Below are 19,475 nucleotides of genomic sequence, written 5' to 3' on the forward strand. Positions count from 1 at the left end.
CAGTGGTGAATGTTTCGGAGCGAATGCTTTTTTGATTTGACTGCAGCAAGAGGCAGTAGTGAGTGCTGGATTTACGATTTTACTATTATTTAGTACCAGCGTTGGAAGTGATTATTGGTTTTCTAAGTAAGTACAGTTTTGTTTATATTTGCTTGTCGTGATCGTGAATGATAGGAACAATTTATTATTTATCTTTGATTATAGTGCGATAGTTCAGTTAGTTAGGAGTGTTCGTAAGTGTTTTTCTTTTTTTATTTTGGCAGGCCGTGATTCCTCCTTGGTGAGGCTAACTCCTTTGGAGAGACTCAAGTTTTGAAAGTGGATTATTGTTGATGACCAGGCCTGTAATAAAGGATTGCATTTAGACTGTGCTATTCGATTGCTCAACTGTTGATGACCTGGCCTGTATACGATTTTTTTTGGACTGTTTTTTTGGATTTCTGAACGGATGATGACTTGGCCTTTGAATTAAGATTGCTGATGATGATGATGATGAATATGATAATGATGATAACAATGACCCCAATCAGGGGAGTAGTGTTTGCAAATTGCCACCCAGTGGAATAGTTGACCACCAAGTGGTGATAGTGGTAGTTTGCCATAAAAGACAGTTTGGCTTGTGTTGAGGACAGTGTCAGTGTCCTATAAAATATATACATATTGGTTGTGGTCTATTTTAATTTTAAGTTCGTTAGGGTTTTTTTGGTGTTTTGGTTTTTGCATATTTAATATTAAGTTTGATCAGTTTTAAGTATTTTGAATGTGGATGCTTTTGGTGTTACTTACTTTACTTTTACTTTTAGCGGTTTATTTCTCCCCTTCCACCAAACCAATAATTATTTTAGTTTGGAAGGTAATATAGCTTTAAGGTTATGTTTTGTTTCAATTTTCCTTCTGTCCAAGAGTCAAGTTGATAAAGTAAGGGGAAAGTTTGTGTTGTGGGACAATTGTCAGTTAGAGTGATTAAAGGGTGGGGGGGTTGCTTTGCAACATCCCGCCACAACCCTACTGTTGCCGGTGGGTTGCCGGGATCGACCAGACTCTCCCTCTTACAGTTGATAGCTGCCGGCCGGCAGTCTTAACATCTGTCGGCCAGCAGTAATGACAGCTGTGAGCTGCCGGCCATATTAGTTGCCGGCCGGCAGTAAAGACTATTGCCGGCCGGCAGTCATGGCTACTGCCGGCTGGCAGTCATGGCTGCTGCCGGCCGGCAGTCATGGTGACTGCTGGCAGGCAACCAGGGCAGCTGCTGGCCATGTTGGCTGTAAGTGCGAAGTCCCTTCTGTTTACAAAGGTTCTTCAGTTTTTTCTTGAACTGCTAGCAACAGTGGCTACTGCCTGGGTGCTGCCTACCAGGCCGGCACAGAATGGTGCCTGCTCAACCGGCAGCACGCCGACTATACTGATACTGCCGGCCGGCAGTACTGGCCAGCGGTGCCGGTCGGCAAGGTTTAGACAGATCCTTACCGGCGACAGTACTGTAGCTGGATTGAAGCTTGAATTTTATATTCTCCCCTTCCATTTGAACCTTCTTTCTGGAGAAGATAGTAATAGTAGACTTTTACATCCCTTTTTCTGTATATATATACAGTACTATGTAGCCTGTTCTTCATGCAATCTCTCTTTCTTTTAGCTAGCAGGCTAGATGTGCTAGCATTAGCTAGCTATGCCGACGACATGCTGGCTGAACTACAGCATATGTTTATACAGGTAGTTAGTATTTTTGCAGTATAGGATATACTGCAAATAGAAAGCTTCTGTATATTTTATGCTAGTAGTGTTTTCCAATATATTTGAAAATCCTACCCAAATATTTGTGGAACCTAATCTCATATTGAAAGAATTTAATTCTTCAATATTCTGATTAGAAATCAGTCTTCAAATTACCCCGCAACATTAAAATTTTAAGGACTGGAGATTACACTCCCAACCCTTAAAGGGCAGAGCCCTTATCCTCGAGTCTCCATGATTAGGAAACTCTATGTTTTAATTTTGTAAAGGGGGGGGGGGGGTCACAGCAAATAAGTTGTGTGGGATATATACAAATATATGTCTTTCCTTTCCCCAGTCCAGTTGGCATCATGCCAGCTGGACCGTACAGTCAATTGCTTACCAGAAAGGGAACACATTGGCTGGATCATACTATATATAATTATACAGTAGCCAGTATATTGCAATATAGTGCATACTGCAAATAGAAAACTATAATATGATTATACAGTAACTATTTCTAGCGTATCTTGGGTATCCTCATGTGAGCTTATGCTGCAGCCACTCTTACATTGAAGGAATAGTGTTTCTTCGTTAAGCTGATTAAGAAATCAGTCTACCGTACCCCACAGTATTTAGTATGAAAGGGATAGTGAAGTATACACTTCCCTATCCCTAGGGGTTAGAAAACACCCTTTTTCAGTTGTAATTCCTTCAAAAAGGAAAATCCTTTCATTTAATACTGAGGGGAGGTACCAGCATTTGCTTGCAAGGGATCCACAAGCATGTGTCTCCTACTATCCCTTTATATCTTGCTATCCTAAGCTATTCTGTTAAGATATGACCTTTGATATATTGGTTATCAGTGAGATAATCAATCGTATACTCATTCTGTTTTCCTTTCTTTACAGGAGGAACACCAGATGTCATGTGTTGCAGTCTTCTGCAAAACTAAGAGTAAGTGTTGTTACGGACATAATGCATGCAGGTTTAATGCCCCCTGCAATATTATTTCCGAACACCTGCAGTATTGGAACCCGCAGGCCTGCAGAGTATGTCGGGCCATAAAGTCTGAAGGTTTCAAGAATCCCAAGTCGGTAGAGACTAGGGATGCAGCTCGTTTCAAACTACGCAGCTGGGTGAGAGGCTTTCAGAAAATCTCTCCGGAACCTTACCTGCCTAATGACAAGATGCGTAGGTTACCATTTCCAACGGCGAGTTAGGAAATAGTGGTACCCCAGACACGAGGTACATTTCCCGATGACCAGATAACCTTCGGGAAGGAGGGCAAAAAGCGCCCACGGGAAGAAGGGGAGATGTCGGGTTGGAATTGTCTCCATCCCAACAGGCTCATGAGCCAATGCCATCGATATCTCCGCCTTCTATCCCTTTTTTAGATGGAATGAACCAGTTATGGGCCCAAGTCAAGAATCTAGTAGAAAATTTGTGCAAACAGAGCACAAAGCAGGAAGCGAAATGCAAAGTAGAGCTTGGTAAAGCTCCAATTGTCGCTCCTAAAGGGTCGTACAAACGACTCGTAGATCAAGACCTTCCGACATGCTCCACGACCAATCCCTGGAGGTTTGCGGAGCTAATGCCGATTTTAAACGGCAAACTCTACATCTTGGAGAATATGGGTGCTGTTCCTTTGGACAAAATCCAGTTCTGGCCAAGCTTTGACGCTTTCCCGAACTGTTTCATTAGACTGAAGGATGAACCAACATCAGGAAAAGGAACGGAATCAAAGGAGGTTATGATTCTCGACAATGATAAATAAGAGGCTTTCCTATCAAGCAGCATAGAAAAGGCGGGGTACTCGGCGTCGAAGGTATCGACACCAGGTAACAAGCACTCTTCCTTTCATGCTCCTGTTTCAATTTCATTCCCCTTTACGGAGAAGGCTTTCAAATATGTCACTGAGGCAATAGAGACAGGTAAACCGTGTCCTACACTCAAGGAGTGTGAGCCTCTGTCACTAGCATTTCCCAGACAGGAGAAGAACTGGAAGGAGGCCCATTTCACCTTTTCAGTAGGAAGACTTGAGGCGGATGTCACCAGTCGACAATTTAAGGAAAATCTTCCAAAATTATCTGAGTTTCTCTTACGGGATGAACAAGAAACAAAGGAGAGACTTGCAGCCCCCTTATCCCTACAGAAATAAATAGATTTCTGTTCGGCTCATCAAGATACCCCAGACATGCTCAAGGTCTTAGCCAAAATACATATGGCTACTTTGGTAAAAGACCTTTATGCCTTTATAAAGGCTAGAAGAACATATAGGGAGTTTGTGTTTGCTAACGCAACAGCGAAACACGATACAATAAAGCTAATATTTTCCAACATCTGGGGGTAAAGACCTCTTTCCAGACGAGGTAGTCAAAAAAGTGATTAAGAACGCCTCCACGGAGAAAGTAGGACTTCTCCAAAAGTGGGGCATCCTATCAAAAAGAGAATCTTCTAAGGTTGTGGGTCCCCAACCTAAAAGGAAGATGGAGAGGTCTGGAATTCCATTTCGAGCAGTTCAACAGCAATCCACAGTTGTAGTGACCGAGATGTCACAGACAGATGGTCGAAAAGATATTCCTACTGATCAGTCGAAGCATAAAAATGCTTCTACTAGGAGGGAGATTCCTTTAGGATCGCTGGACCTTCGATCCTTGGGTCCATGGCCTAATCAATATAGGACTAAGATGAGAGGTGGAGATATCTCTACTACCATTTCCTCAACTCCTCCGATAATCCAAAACTCTCCTGGAGGAGTTTACCTGAAAGCTCTAGAGCATACAGGTGGTAAGGAAACTTTAGTCCACCGAATTCCAGGGAAGGCCGTTGTGTGTTTACGAGAAGGACTAAAGAAAATTCAGAGTCATTCAGGACTTATCGCCACTCAACAAGTCCAAATAAAACGAGTTCAGGATGTTTATCTTCCTGAACATAAGGACCCCGCTGCAAAAAAGGGTGCCTATAGTCTTACCAGACCTGAAAGTCGTCTATCGGCAACTTCCAGTCAATCTATCTTTTCCCCTTCTATCTAGGACTCAAGTTACACAAAGTAACGCACTTCCTAGGGAAGATACTCGTCAGACTAGACAGAGTCCTAGCTGCCAGTCATGCAACATTTAAGCCTAAGAAATGCTCAGGCAACAATGTTCCTGGACAAGAGGCTGGGGTGGGCAGCACCCAAGGTGGCTGGTCTATGAACATCCGAAGAAATGATCCGGTCCCCGGAACATCGTGGATAAAATATAAACTTCAAGAAGACTCGATTCTCTCCGGCTCAAAGGTTTCAATGACTGAAAAGCCATTGAAGCCTGTTGTCACTCCAACTCTCCTTTCCTTTGGGAAGGTAAAAGGAGATGGCAAGGTCTCTCAAGAGACTCCGATAATCAGTCAGATTCCCAAAACGAGAACAGGGAGGAACCCTGATCTCTCTCCAGTTCGCAATAGAGGCAGGCCCTGTGCTAAGAGCACAGCTGTAAGATGCGCTGGGAGACTGGAGAAAACAAGCATTAAACGCTCGAAGAGGCCTAAAAAGACGGATAGCGGTCCTTCCTTAATCGCTTCCCTAACAAAGGTCAAAGCCTGAAAATCCCAAGACCATGTTGGTTCAGTCATGAGTAGGGAAACTCTCTCCAAGCAGATCAGATTGTCTACGGCTGATCTGGGACCCCGAAGCAATAACGAGACGCTGCAATCGATGATACTAAGGAACGTCTCATAGAGTCTAGGTGTAGTTAGCCATCCCTTACCTAAAGGGATGGCACCTGTTAGCAGTTTACATGCAACAAATCTGCAATGTGACAGTGGCTGCTCTACTCAGGCTCAGGCCAATAGAGTTAGAATGGTCCACGGACGCAGACCTATTCTCTCCCAGATGGGAACAAGTCCCCGAACTGCAATCCGACCTCTTCATTACGAGCGCCGTCAAGAAACTACCTCGATATGTAGCCCTATACGAGGATCCTCTAATTTAAATTATAGACATCATGTCTCTGAAATGGAAGGGATAGACTGAGGATACCCAGTTCTTCCCGTCCAATCACCTGCTGAGAGTCCTCAACATGCTGAGATCCTTCCAGGTGGGAGTAGCTCTGTTGGCTCCCAGGTAGCCCAAGAGCAATCTATCCTCTTTGAGGAAGGAACAGAGGCTGAGGCTGTCCTTTATTCTGAACCCGGGACAACTCCAGAAGGTTCAGAGATTAATTGCCTTCGATTTATTACAGAGAAACCAAACTCTTCATTGCATGATTTTCTTGCCCTAGCGGTTAAGAAAAGATTTGGGATCACAAAAGGCAATATAGAATTCTTGGAAGAATACAAGTCTAAGTCAACTAGAAGACAATATGAGTAATCATGGAAAAAGTGGGTTGCTTTTGTAAAAGCATAGCGACCGAGAGAGATTTCAATGAACTTCTGCATGTCCTTCTTTATCCATCTTCATAACCAGGGTTTGGCGGCCAACACGATAACTATGTGCAAGTCAGCCTTGACTAGACCTCTTCTATATGCCTTTCAAGTAAACTTGGCGAATGAGATCTTTAATAAGATCCCGAAGGCATATGCGAGGCTTAGGCCTGCTGCACCACCAAAGTCCATCTCTTGGTCTTTGGACAAGGTTCTACATTATGCCTCATCCTTGAACAATGAAGATTGTTCACTTAAGGATCTAACCCAAAAGGTTATTTTTCTGTTCATTATAGCCTCAGGGGCTAGAGTTAGCGAAATAGTGGCCCTTTCTAGGGATGAGGGCCACATTCAGTTCTCAGAAACAGGAGAACTGAATCTCTTCCCTGATCTATCATTTCTCGCTAAGAATGAGCTACCCACTAAAAGGTGGGGTCCCTGGAGAATCTGCCCTCTGAAGGAAGATGTCTCTCTATGTCCGATAGAGTGTCTAAAGGTCTATCTTCGTAGAACTTCAGACTTCAGGGGAGGACAGCTCTTTATAGGAGAAACCTCTGGATCGAACTTATTCCTAAAACAACTGAGGGGGAAGCTCACCTTCTTTATTAGTAGAGCGGATCCTGACAGTACTCCCGCAGGTCATGATACGAGAAAGATTGCTTCATCGCTGAACTTCTTTCAGTATATGGACTTTGAGCTTCTTCGTTCATACACTGGATGGAAATCATCCAGAGTGTTTTACAAACACTATGCAAAACAGGTACATGAACTGAAACACTATGTAGTGGCGGCAGGTAGTGTATTAAAACCTGCCCCCTAATTACTGTTATAAACAGTCAATGGTTAGGGACTTCAAATGTCTTCGCACATATACTGGGTGAGAATCATCCAGAGTGTTCTATAAACACTATGCTAAGCAAGTCCATGATCTGAAGCAGCATGTGGTGACGTCGGGTAGAGTACTTAACCCGCCGTCTAATTCTACGATGAACAGCTAATTGACTGGGACTGTCAATTAAAGGGAGAAGGGGTCATCTCTCTTAGGGTGTGACCTCCTATGATTAAGTGTTACCATGGTGACACTAGCTCTGTTCAAAATCCCAGGTGTGGAATTATACAGATAGCACTAGTGTTGGTGTACGTAGTACACAGTGCCGATAAAAGTAACCAGTACAGGAATTATACAGATAGCACTAGTAACGGTGTACGTAGTACACAGTGCCGATAAAAGTAACCAGTACAGGAATTATGAAGAGAATTTGTTTTATAAATTTTCTTCAATTTGAGAGTGGCACTTATCATTTCTTGCTTTCCAAGAAAGAAAGATAATCTCTGTACAGGTTAGATATATAGTTCCGTTATCATGCTACATTCGTTTTACTTACTAATAAACGTCTATTAGAATGTAATTGTGTCCTAACTCGCCCGACAATTGCATGATTAAAAGTCAAGAGTATGTACTTTTATATACTTGTATGCTCACAAACAATGGATTTCAGAAACACTGTTAAGTATTTGGTAATTTTCACAAACTACGAGACAGTTTGTTCATCTGGTGTATTCTTATGTTTGTCCAGACAATATATGCTTACCTTGAGACCTCCTTTTTTCTACTGTCTAGAATGACTCTTCCCTGTACGGGGCAGGAAGTACTAACATCGGAGATGATTAGTGATAATGACGGATAACGATAACGTCATTTGTTTCGATTGATCCAAATGTTCATAGAAAGGTTATCCCAAGGTTAAGGCACTGATGAAAATCCACATATACATTAATACTCTGGTATACTTCCATCAGGACGACATGGCTTGAGGCCAAAAAACGGATTTTGTGCGAAGCAAAAAATCTATTTTTGGGTGAGATCGCCATGTCGTCCTGATAGACCCACCCTTCTTTCTTAAAAGGAAAGATCTTCACAGCTCCCTCCCTGACGTACTGTATCTGTAGCACCACGCTCAATGCTACAAGGAATGTCCGCCATCTTGGGAATGGCGCTGTTGTGGTGGTCAATGGTAGTACGGGAACGGAGGTAACCTTGTTATGGCCCGCTTCTATTCTTTTGCTACGTCCCCCTGGAAGCGTAAACGCTATTAGGGGTGCATATTGCTATGTGGCGTGTCAAGAATGCGCCCTCTGATATTATGCGAAATCCTTGAGAAAATTTTAAGGATATTCGCTCCAGGAGTTAGAATTCTGGAACCTTAAGGTTAATTCTCTGGGAATATCACTATAGTATAATATATCCCTTTTGAAGCTACCTTAGGAACTTCCATTAGGACGACATGGCGATCTCAACCAAAAATAGATTTTTCGCTTCGCTCAAAATCCGTTTTATATATATATATATATATATATATATATATATATATATATATATATATATATATATATATATATATATATATATATATATATATATATATATATATATATATATATATATATATATATATATATATATATATATATATATATATATATATATATATATATATATATATATATATATATATATATATATATATATATATATATATATATATATATATGTATCTATATGTCTGTGTATATTATATTATACATATACGTATATATATATATATATATATATATATATATATATATATATATATATATATATATATATATATATATATATATATATATATATATATATATATATATATATATATATATATATATATATATATATATATATATATATATATATATATATGTATGTATATATGTATATTCGAATAAGCCATATATTTTTAATACATTAATGTCTGGATTCTCTTAACGACCTTGGGATCATAGCCCCAGGCGAAATCACACAAAGACAAGAGCTTGTGACCGGCTGGGAATTGAACCCTGGTCCGGCAAGCTTGTATAGACAGTGACTACCATTTGGCCACATAGGCCAGATACGGTTATATTAGATGTACATCTGTTTACGGCATATTTTTCTTAACCTACACATGCACCGAATAGTCTGTCATATTCTTTATGCATTATCTCTCTTTTATACACCCGACAACACTAGGAAAACCGAAATAACCTGCTTCAATTCATTCTTGAAGTATAGCCCTGCAATTGTTTGATGGCTACTTTCCTTTTAGTAAGGGTTGAAGAAACTCCTTAGTAATTTTCAATATTCTACTTTAGTTTGCTCTCGTTTCTGTGTCTCCTTTTTCTATAAGTCTTATTCCGATAATTTTTCTTTTCATGGCTCTCTGAGTTTTTGAGACATAATTTAAATCTAAGAGAACCACTTGATAAAATAACCTTTTTAAAGAAAGTGGCATTTTAATTTTCATAATCGCATTTTGGTTACCAAATTTTCTCTATCCTCTACTTATCTCTCTTTTAATTTCGGTTTCGTTTGCTTTTTCATTGAACATTATCTGCTCACTCTATTCAAATCCTCTATCATCTTTTGCGATTCCCCCAATGATTCACTAAACATAACTAAGTTATCTGCAAATCTTAGAATGTTAAAGTATTCACCTTTAATATTAATACCTACGTTCTCTCAATTTTTAGAAAAGAGGAGGTTTCCTGTTTAACACGTTTATCCATCGAAACTCTCTCACAACATATCTATCTATCTATCAATCTATCTATTTATCTATTATCTATACACACACATATATATATATATATATATATATATATATATATATATATATATATATATATATATATATATATGTGTGTGTGTGTGTGTGTGTGTGTGTGTGTGTGTGTATGTATGTTTGTGTGTATATAAATATAATAAAGTTTTGCACATTTAGACGGCCTTCCCTGGAATTCGGTGGACTAAAGTGTCCTTACCACCTGTATGCTCTAGAGCTCTCAGGTAAACTCCTCCAGGAGAGTTTTGGATTATCGGAGGAGTTGAGGAAATGGTGGTAGAGATATCTCCACCTCTCATCTTAGTCCTATCTTGATTTGGCCATGGACCCATTGATCGAAGGTCCAGCGATCCTAAAGGAATCTCCCTCCTAGTAGAAGCATTTTTCTGCTTCGACTGATCAGTAGGAATATCTTTTCGACCATCTGTCTGTGACATCTCGGTCACTACAACTGTGGATTGTTGTTGAACTGCTCGAAATGGATTTCCAGACCTCTCCATCTTCCTTTTAGGTTGGGGACCCACAACCTTAGAAGATTCTCTTTTTGATAGGATGCCCCACTTTTGGAGAAGTCCTACTTTCTCCGTGGAGGCGTTCTTAATCACTTTTTTGACTACCTCGTCTGGAAAGAGGTCTTTACCCCAGATGTTGGAAAATATTAGCTTTCTTGTATCGTGTTTCGCTGTTGCGTTAGCAAACACAAACTCCCTATATGTTCTTCTAGCCTTTATAAAGGCATAAAGGTCTTTTACCAAAGTAGCCATATGTATTTTGGCTAAGACCTTGAGCATGTCTGGGGTATCTTGATGAGCCGAACAGAACTCTATGTATTTCTGTAGAGATAAGGAGGCTGCAAGTCTCTCCTTTGTTTCTTGTTCATCCCGTAAGAGAAACTCAGATAATTTTGGAAGATTTTCCTTAAATTGTCGACTGGCGACATCCGCCTCAAGTCTTAAATGTAGAGAGCGACCCATTTGTTTTGCTCCCCGGGCCTTAAAAGGGGCGGAAAAAATTATAGTACATTCGATTGAGAAGTATTGGCTATTCTTTGAGTTTTAGAGAGGCATCAGTTTTATTTATTAGGTCAGTCGATTGAATAAAGTGATCATTACCCCTTACGTTATTTCTTTTATACAGGGTAACTTTACATCTAGACAAGCGAGATGGATTGAAAAATTGTTAGAGTTTATTATAAAGGGGTTTCACCACATAGAAGGTAAAGGTAAGAAGGTAGTTTATGCCCTTTCTAGAGGTGCAGTAATAGATGTAACATTATATTTTTTCAGTTTTAGCAAAATACATGGACATACACTTAGGAAATTAGGGCAATTCTTCCCAGAAGAGGTTTGCGTCATTGTATCTTCACATGAATATCTAAGATCAATTTGAGCTGTTCTTTCCCTGATGATTAACCAGAATAAATCTGGAATATGACACTGCAGAGGTATATATATTTATTGCATCTACACATCCAAACACGTACACTTACTCCAACACACACACACACCCAGGCCTAAGTTAGGAAACGCCTCCCGTGAACAAAATGATTTGTACCCACCCTCGGGTATCATGTGAGTCTACAGCTGTTGGCCAACAAACTAGCTCGTCCCCTAGAATTATGCAACATGGAAAATATGCAAGGCGGTAATATTAAGCGATCATTTAAGTTTCAGTTTGTTTATATTGATGATTATTTAACCGTGAAAAGTAGCAGGGAATGTGTTATGAAATTTCAGTTAGTTCACGACACTGAATATTTCATTACAATAAGCGCCAGTGTATATATAACATTTTTATTTTTTTTCCAGTTAGGAGGGGGCAGGAAAGGAAACACAATGATTGTGAAACACACCTTCCAATCAAAAAAGAAAAGGACAACTAGCCTGTGAGTATTATCTAATATAGACAATGTTATGTGAGGTGTTAATATCTTTCGAATTGACAATAGAATGGATTTTCAATTCCCCTTTTGAAGTTCAAAATACATTAAAATCCATATTTTCTCTAATTGAAGTGCTAACAACTAGGCACAGATTACTCGAAGAGACCCTGCTTTAGGTGATTGCTTCAGCATCCACCGCATGCATCCCCCTGATTCGCCCACACCAACACCAGAGACGACTGCCATGCTAACAACTACACACATATTAGTCTAAGAGGCCCCACCTCAGGGGATTGCGTCAAGATCCCCCGCATTCATCCTCTAAGATTCGTCCACACCAATGTCAGGGAAAACAGCCAATTCAGCACAGGTGTTAAAGTTCGTTACAAGAAAGACATCCTTCAACAAAATGTACATGTAAGAGTAGAAGACATTCCCCTTGGTGAGTGATCCACTGTTATTTATAATGTATGCTAGGGATGATACACGGGTTGTTTAGAATGGTATGTAAAAAAAAAAAAAAAATTCTGTAAAGATCGCTGGTCTTTTAACTTTGATCAGGATTATGCAGAACTTCTTAGTGAAAGAACAAGAGGGAAAAACGCTTATGGAGGTGATGCTCCCGGCAGCGGTTATTAACACAAATGAAATTGGCAACCTCCTAAATGAATGGGAGGGTTTGGTAAACTCTAAGTCCCGTGAATAGTCAATGAGTTAAGGGGGAGTGGGTGGGTGGTGAAAGGCATTGACATCTTCAAACTCTTATTCCACCGTCGGGCCGTAACGGGTAGGATGCACATAAATTTTCCCCTCTAAAGATGTCCATGGCGGGCTTTTGGTCTTTGTTCCCTCTGAAACTGGGAATCCTTGTTTTATTCATGCTCTGATTGCATACTTCATTGCTAAAAAAACCAGAAACCTCATTGGGGAAATATTACCTTCTCTGTAAATAGCATCCGCCGTTGCGTGCAATATGTTAAATTCCACAAGATTACCATGCCTAATCAGTGGGAGGAAATTACACACCTGGAGTTCATGAATCAAGTCTCCATTTTCATATATTAAATGGAGAAGGTAGGGGATGGAAAGTACCTCCTTCGGTTGGCAAGGCATGGATCGAAAAAATTCCCAACCATTGTCCCCCTCCTACTATCGGGTGGTGATCATATTTGCCTCATTAAAGACTTTCACTGTTTTGTGAAAAGCTTTGCTAGGGCAGGACTTTTAGACCCCCTTTACTTTTGCAACAGCTGTCTACCCCAGCAGCCAACTACTACCAGACAAAAACAGCATGAAGCTACCTGTGATCTGGCAATAACACTGAATTTTCCTACTTTTGGGAGTACAGTAAGGTTTAGAAACCCACATAAGACACAAAAGTATTTTTATATTTCCCTATTTGACTTAGAATCAGCTTTGAAGAAATCACCCGGGGCTTATGGTGTGGATACCATACACAAATGAATAGCTTATTGCTATATCATTATTAACAGCAAAGGAAAAATAGCCACCTCCAGTTCTTATTGCGGAAATGATTGCATCGATAACTTTTTGTCAGACTTTAATGATTGTTAGGAGGCAAAAAGATCGCAGTGGAAAACATTCTCCATTGATATGACGACCGAGGATGAAAGAACTTTGCAACAGCAGGCTGTATGCCAGCTGTGTAGGACGCTGTTCAAACATAGCCGTGACATGCACAGACACCATGACCAAACCTCAAGAATAACTTTATTGGGGCTTACTTCATGCGTTTTAATTTACCTTGCCTCGAACTTAAAACTCGACTCCCTGTCTTTGCTCACAATTCTAGTTAGGATCTGGGTCTTATCCTTAAGGAAATGAAAAATACAGTCAACATCACAATCATGATAAAGCAAGGACTAAAAATTCAGTGAATGACCTTTGGGAAATTAATTTTCCTCGACTCTCTAGCCTTTTTAGGTTCTTTTTTTTTTTGGACTGTTTAGCCTCTGAATATATCAGGGATAGAAGGAAGGCTTTCTTAATGGAGAACATTTTAAGTAGTATTAAGGATGAGAAATTTAGGGGTGAAGTCTTTTATGCTATGATTATACAGACAGTCTTACAAAACTCGAGGAAACGCAGTTGCCCACCAAATCGGCATTTTACAACAGTCTAAAGGCGTGCGATGTATCAGAGGAGGAATATAAATGTGCCCAGCATGGTTGGGCTATAAGTAAATGTAAAACACTGAAAGATTTTCTTCTCATTTACCTCATTGTAGACACAGATATATTAGGGAGCATTCTCATTTGGTGGCGTCTTATACTTTATGATAGATATAGTCTTGATTTACCATACTATGTTTCACTTTCATCCAGCTTTCTTAAGATGAGCAACATTGAGCGGGATCACGTGTGTGATGAGGAATTGTATAATCTAATCAAGCGCAATGTCAGAGCGAGTTTCACTTCTGTGATGTTGCAAAAACTCATTGCCAAGAACCGTAAAATAAATCCATCATATACTGTATTACAAATCTCCAGCAAAGTTCTTACATCCTTTATTTAGACTTCAATTCCCTGCATGCAACAGTTATGACTAAGAACCCTCGCACTGGTGGAATTCGTAAGCTTTCCAATAAAAAAAGGTCATTTGTAAGGAGGGGTATTTAAAATGCTATTACAAACGGGGATAAAGGACACTGGCTACTTTTCACTACTAAAGTACCTTCGGAAGAAGTTGCTAGAGCCAATGATGAACTACCATTATGCTTTTCCGACGAGGAAGTGGCTTTTGAAAATATATCACCCTACTGCAAAAACAAACTTGACCACGAAGGAGGGTGCATGGCTGTAAAGTGTAAAAAGCTTATGATCACCCATCACAGTAAAAAAGAAATCTTATTTTCTTCCCCCTTTTACAGCTGTATATGGACTTAGGCCTGGAACTAGAGGTTATGCATTCAATTTATGAATTTAATGAAAGTGAGAGATTTTATTATTAATATTGAAACGAGGAGCGCAGCAAACTCATGAACAGAAAAAAAGGTCTTCAAAACCAAGAGTAGCTGTGTCTTGGGAAAATTTTGCTCAACCCCTTGACATATGCCGAAAAAAGTAAAGTTGTCTTCAAATCAGCCACCTACTTAAAGGAAGCCCGGAATCCATGACTAAAATCAACCATCCATTGGTTTGAAGACTGTATCTGTACTTCCACCCTCCCACAGGTTGCCATCAATATGCCTAATTACATAGGTTTGCTATTCTAGAATCGGCTAAGTTTGATTTTTTACTACTTCTTTTATAAGGCTCTCAAGAATAATTGTAATGAAGTCAAACCAACAAACATAGTTTTCTTTTTTCTCTGGAAATTAGCGAGCATAATTTAGAGTTGGCTTTAGAACCCTTGAAATTGTATATAGATTTTTCCATATTCGACGTTGAATACACGCTTTTTGATAATGAGATGATAAGGGAGCTGTGGCTTTTAAAATCAGAAACAGGGAGTAATCTTATTGCTAAGGTTAAAGTGTTTAAACCTAAAATGTATTCCTTGCTAGTTAAGAAACAAGGGCATATTAATCTATTCCAGGCCACATCCATGCTTCTATAAAGAATGATCAGTGTCACCAAATCCTCAAGAACATAGAGTCAACTATCTCATTGTGAGGTCAATTAGTAATAGGAGGGGGCACATGAGTACCACAAGAATAAAAAAGAGGTGTCTCTCAGCCTTTGATTCAAAACATTATCATCTGAGTACATACAGTTCTTACGCATAAGGACATCCGGATATTGTTTGGGGGGGGGGGGTGAGGAGGTGGTAAGCAAAGTTCTAGTCAGCAATCTCCTCCCTAAATTGCCAAAACCGCCTCCAGAACCACTTACACGTGTTAATGAAAATATGTGGAAAAAAATAGAAGAAAAGGGTACAGGCTAATTTCCCTTAACCAATGAAAATTCCTCTATAATGGAATAATGGAAAAATGGGGAGGGGCTGAATGTTATTGATAATAAAAAAAAATATGTTTAATTACTATGTTTGCTTTTCTCAATATATTTTGATGTGTATAATTGCAATGTTTGCTTTTCTCTATGTATTATATTGCTGAAGAAAATAAAATGTTGACACTATCCACTTAAGGCTTTATTTATTCCATGGTACTTATATCATTATATTTATACATTACTCTCAGCCAGATAGAGGACTAGTTAAAATGTACAAGTGCTTTAAAGTGGAAGATTTGGATCTTTTTAGAAAGCTAACATGTATCATTCTGTGTGGTTTCTCCAACTCTCATGAATCCTATGTTATATATATATATATATATATATATATATATATATATATATATATATATATATATATATATATATATATATATATATATATATATATATATATATATATATATGAATAGTAAATCATGAAAGTAAGTTTATGCACACTGTTATGTGTGGCGTGGATCAGCACTCTTTGAAATCCCATCCAGTAATAGGACCAAAACTCTCACTCTTTGCAAATATCATAGACCCCATGAATAATAGAGATAAGGAAGCGGGCCCATACTCAATCTTATATATCCTGGATGATATATTTCTCGAAGCTATACAGAACAAAATGGTTGTGGACCTCTGTACTAAGGGGTGTCATAAAAATATCTCGGTTATATTTATCATAAAAAATATGTTTTACAGTGGAAATACGCTAGAAATATACATATAAACGCCTCCCATATCCTATTGCTGAGAACAGGGGATATATCAAAAGTTGAGTTAATAGGAAGCCAAATATTTGTTTTCCTTTATCAAAGAAATTTGTGAATGTTTATAAAAATGCTATTATATCTAGAGCTTTTTCCCATTTTCTGGTTGATATAAGTTTAAATACTCTTAGCAAACTTCAGTTGAGGACAAATATAACAAGAAGTTCCTCATGTGAGGTTGTTTTTCGAGAGTGGGAGACGTAAAGAGGAAGATTTTGGAAACGGTATATGGAAAATATTCTTTCCCTTCAATTTTTGGGGAATTAATTCCCTTTACAGAGCTGCTAGAGCTATAGACGCTGGAATTCCCGTAAATGACGTAAAAGATGGCCAAAAAAGATGCCCATGCTCTGTATAAAATCGCAGGAACAAAATTCCTCAGACATCAAATGGTATGTCCAGCTCCAAAAGTTATCATCAGCTGCAATATCACCGATATACGACGTTTATCTAAAATCAACAAGGGTGTCAACTACCATCAGATTTGTATATACTTTTTCTCCTGTTACCTCAAGATTGTTCCTCTTAGAAACAAGAAGGGCCAGACTCTGCTGGAAGGCCTAATATCAATCCTTTCTCTATCAATTTCAGGGCGTGACTTGGCTTCTTACCGATAGGGGATCAGAATTTCATAAAAACCTTACGATCAAGTACCTAAAAGAAAAAAATATAAAACTTTACAGCTTTTCTTCGTATGTAACTAAAGCAGCCGTCGCAGAGCGTGTTGTAAGTAAAAGATATATAAACATTTGACTCTGAAAAATACTTTCACATATCTTCACGTCCTCCCTGAACTCATAAAAAAACTGTAATAGGTCACCACAAAGAGGGTTAGGAGTGGGAGTGTCTCCCCTCAAAGTTCATGGATATACAGACCCGGGAATCATTAATTAAGAGGCAATTTCGGCGAATGTATAAAGCAAACATCTTTACATCTAAACACCATAGTAAGGTCTGCATTCCATCATGGGTAAGAAATTCAATATGCATTAGAAATATTGAAAATTTGGAGCGTGGACTGGAGACAGGCTCCATTGACTTATTATCTGGAGGATCTCGCAGGTGAAAAAATTTAGGGTGGTTTTTAAAAGCATAACTAATAACCACAGCCATACCAGAAACATTCCCTATTGACATTATCAAAAAGAAAGTTACGAATGACAAAGCCAAGTATCTCGTTTCGTGGAGGGGTTACCCTCATACTTTTAACTTGTGGGTCGATAGTAAAGATGTTGCAAGGCTGCTGGGGGAAACTTGGAAATGAAATTACACTTACACAAACAAGGGGATTTTTTTCTCTTCTTACATAACCTCTCCCAGAAAAAAGGGCTGAATATGTTCCTTTGCTAAAGAGAACGCATCTTGACTGTTTATCAGAGATGTTCTCTAACTTTTTGAAGGAAAATCTAACTCGTGATAATAAAGCAATAGAAAAGGTAGAAAAATATAAAGGTGAAATGAGGGCAGTAGGTCGGATAAAGACCCCGCATAAAGAGAAAAGAAAAATCTTATCCTCGAATAGAGGGGGTGCCATACTTTCCGTACTTCTACTTTTCCATCAAATTTGATTAGGGGTTTGTTAGGGAGATGAAAGAATACTGTCTAGTGCCGCAAGAGACGGTAGAAGGGTCTAATTACCGCCAAAAAAAATAGAGAGAGAGAGAGAGAGAGAGAGAGAGAGAGAGAGAGAGAGAGAGAGAGAGAGAGAGAGAGAGAGAGAGAGAGAGAGAGAGAGAAATATGAGGCGGCTCTTTTTTTCCCGAAAGATTAGGAATGTACTTGGGTGTAGCAATAAAGTCCTACAAAGCACACCCTCCGCTGGGCAACTTGAAACTCCTAGACCTACTGGTGGATTGTGCCATGTTCACACACAACTGCAACAGAGCCCAGGGACCTGTACCCTCGTGCCGGGGGTGGGGGTGGGGGTTATTGTAACAAAACACATTCTATGTTATACAAGGTTTCTCGCCATGCACATTACACTGACATGTCTGGCCATGGGACCTTTTTGCTGGCCTCTCTGTATGTGAGGCAGGGGAGGGGGGCAGAGGGCTCTTTGTATGGGGCGTGGGGTCATGTAAACATACCAGAATTTTCAAGAGTCAAAGAGAATACCCTCATTATCTCCAACATAATGCACCTAGCATTTGTCGACTTTCAAAACCACAGAAAAGTAACGATAAACTGAATTTCCATTAATTTTGGAATTCAGGGAAATGATGCAGCAGACTCAAATAGACTCAAACCTTGAACGATATTTATATACCAGATCTCTGACCCCGGTGATCCTTACCCATGAACGAAGTGGGGGGGGGGGGGGTTGCATTTGTTTGTAAACAGGCCAAACATTTAAAACCCAAACTGATTCATAGTGGCTTGTTATTCCCAACAGTGATTGCAAGTGGCTAATATTTTCGCAGGGAAGGGTCATTGAACTGAGGGCTAGTGCCATGCAATTTCTCAAAAATGATCACCAGTGGCAAACATTTTCCCAGGGGAAAGTCATTGTCCTGAGGGCCAGTGGCTTGCAGTTTCCCAAAAGTGATCGCCAATGGCGAACATTTTCCTAGAGGAAGGTCATTGAACTGAGGGCCAGTGGCATGCAATTTCCCAAAAGTGATCGCCAGTGGCAAACACTTTCCCAGGAGAAGGTTATTGAATTGAGGGCCAGTGGCAGACAATATCCTGAAAGTGATCACCGGTGCAAACATTTTCCCAGGAGAAGGTTATTGAACTGAGGGCCAGTGGCATGCGATTCCCCAAAAGTGATTGCTGGTGGCAAATATTTTCCCAGGAGAAGGTCATTGAGGTGAGGGCCAGTAGCGTACAATTTCCCAAAAGTGATCACCAGTGGCAAACCTTTTCCAAGGGGAAGGTCATTGAACTGAGGGCCAGTGGTATACAATTTCCCAAAATTGATCGCCAGTGGGAAATATTTTTTCCAGGGGAAGGTCGTTGAAATAAGGGCCTGTGGCATGCAATTTCCCAAAAGGAATCGCCAGTGGCAAACATTTTCCAAGGGTGAGTTCATTAACATGAGGGACACTGGCATACAATTTCGCAAAAGTTATCGCCAGTGGCAAACATTTTCCCTGGGGAAGGTTAT

The sequence above is a fragment of the Palaemon carinicauda genome, chromosome 20 (assembly GCF_036898095.1).
Source record: "Palaemon carinicauda isolate YSFRI2023 chromosome 20, ASM3689809v2, whole genome shotgun sequence".
Lineage (NCBI taxonomy): Eukaryota > Metazoa > Arthropoda > Malacostraca > Decapoda > Palaemonidae > Palaemon > Palaemon carinicauda.